Source organism: Nansenia antarctica (assembly GCF_963989245.1).
Source record: "Nansenia antarctica genome assembly, chromosome: 14".
In the NCBI taxonomy this organism is placed as follows: Eukaryota; Metazoa; Chordata; class Actinopteri; order Argentiniformes; family Microstomatidae; genus Nansenia; species Nansenia antarctica.
In genome coordinates this window covers 14,947,971-14,950,559 of record NC_137684.1, presented here as the reverse complement: position 1 = coordinate 14,950,559, position 2,589 = coordinate 14,947,971, and positions in this window count along the sequence as shown.

Here is a 2,589-nt window from a genome sequence, read left to right as displayed (position 1 = left end):
ACATACATCATGACCTCTGTGTGCTGCTGGATGGATCTACCTGAGGTTCAGAGATCTACCTGAGGTTCAGAGGTGAACATGGGAGATGACACGATGTCTAAATAATGTAAACATTGATAAACATGATGCACATGTCCAACCTGTCATGTTGTGTAAGCTTTCACACATACTGTATAAAAACAAATACATAATAATAATAAAGATTAGAAATAAATCGAAAAAACATTTATATACACATTTTTTTCCCCATTATAATTTTTATTTCATTTGAATCTTTACATTCGAAAGCACGCCAACACTGAAGATTTTACTAGATCATCATCATATCCTTAACTCTTATAAATGTTTTAAGGAACCTATGAGTGTGTGTGTGTGTGTGTGTGTGTGTGTGTGTGTGTGCGCGTGTGTGTGTGTGTGTGTGTGTGTGTGTGTGTGTGTGTGTGTGTGTGTGAGTGAGTGTGTGTGTGTGTGTGTGTGTGTGTGTGTGTGTGTGTGTGTGTGTGTGTGTGTGTGTGTGTGGGTGTGTGTGTGTGGGTGTGTGTGTTCCCACCCTCTGGAGCTCGATTAACACAATTGTTATAGAGCGTCGGGCGTTTGTTGCAGCTCTGCCAAACACAGTAAAACAGCCCAGCTGATATCAGTTATTAATATTTAACTGGTCATCATTAAAGTTTAAGGAGTTAGAGATGGAGCCGGGAAAAAGTTTATTCTTCATGATCACAGGTCACTACACTGTAAACACTTTCACTAAAGCCCCTGACAGTATTAATGTCTGTGTGGGGAGGGGTGTGCCGCTGTGGTGGGTCTGTGGTGGTCTGTGGTGGTCTGTGGCTGGGTCTGTGTTGGTCTGTGGTGGTCTGTGGGTCTGTGGTGGTCTGTGGTGGGTCTGTGGTGGTCTGTGGTGGTCTGTGGGTCTGTGGTGGTCTGTGGTGGTCTGTGGTGGTCTGTGGCTGTGTCTGTGGTGGGTCTGTGGTGGGTCTGTGGTGGTCTGTGGTGGTCTGTGGTGGGTCTGTGGTGGGTCTGTGGTGGGTCTGTGGTGGTCTGTGGTGGTCTGTGGTGGGTCTGTGGTGGGTCTGTGGTGGGTCTGTGGTGGTCTGTGGGTCTGTGGTGGTCTGTGGTGGGTCTGTGGTAGGTCTGTGGTGGTCTGTGGTGGTCTGTGGTGGGTCTGTGGTGGTCTGTGGTTTTGATTGATTGATTGAAAACTTTATTAGAAGGTTTGCAGAAGTAGGTACATGAAAGTACATATTACATACAAGGTCAACTAAAAGGATAAAAACCCAAGAAAGCCACTGGCTTATTTCAATTGGGGTCCTTGATTCTCAATTCATCGTTACATGTAAGACAGACAAAAGAAAAAAACTAGTACTATCTACAAGATAATACAGACAAATAACTATTACTATCTACAAGATAAACATACATCCATCATGGGACAGATGTGGTGGTCTGTGGTGGTCTGTGGTGGGTCTGTGGTGGATCTGTGGTGGTCTGTGGTGGTCTATGGTGGGTCTGTGGTGGGTCTGTGGTGGGTCTGTGGTGGTCTGTGGTGGTCTGTGGTGGTCTGTGTTGGTCTGTGGTGGATCTGTGGTGGTCTATGGTGGGTCTGTGGTGGTCTGTGGTGGTCTGTGGTGGTCTGTGTTGGTCTGTGGTGGGTCTGTGGTGGTCTGTGGTGGGTCTGTGGCTGGGTCTGTGGTGGTCTGTGGTGGGTCTGTGGTGGTCTGTGTTGGTCTGTGGTGGTCTGTGGGTCTGTGGTGGTCTGTGGTGGTCTGTGTTGGTCTGTGGTGGTCTGTGGGTCTGTGGTGGTCTGTGGTGGGTCTGTGGTGGTCTGTGGTGGTCTGTGGTGGGTCTGTGGTGGTCTGTGTTGGTCTGTGGTGGTCTGTGGTGGTCTATGGTGGGTCTGTGGTGGTCTGTGGTGGTCTGTGGTGGTCTGTGTTGGTCTGTGGTGGTCTGTGGGTCTGTGGTGGTCTGTGGTGGGTCTGTGGTGGTCTGTGGTGGTCTGTGGTGGTCTGTGGTGGTCTGTGGTGGGTCTGTGGTGGGTCTGTGGTGGTCTGTGGTGGTCTGTGGTGGTCTGTGGTGGTCTGTGGTGGGTCTGTGGTGGTCTGTGGTGGTCTGTGGTGGTCTGTGGTGGGTCTGTGGCTGTGTCTGTGGTGGGTCTGTGGTGGTCTGTGGTGGTCTGTGGTGGGTCTGTGGTGGGTCTGTGGTGGTCTGTGGTGGTCTGTGGTGGTCTGTGGTGGGTCTGTGTTGGTCTGTGGTGGGTCTGTGGTGGTCTGTGGTGGTCTGTGGTGGGTCTGTGGTGGGTCTGTGGTGGTCTGTGGTGGTTTGTGGTGGATCTGTGGTGGTCTGTGGTGGGTCTGTGTGCTTAGGTTTATTAGATCTGATAAACACACTCCAGCACCAACTTACCAGGTCTTACAGGGGTCTTCTGTTACACCATAACTGCTAATACATGTTACATGTCTTTACTGAGATCGATCTGTGAGGGAGATTTACTTGGTATCTTTCCAGTTACAACTCAATTTTGACTGTAAGAAATGGCAGTTTGTATAAATCCTACCAGACATGTCCCTTTAATAAACATGTCCCTTTAAT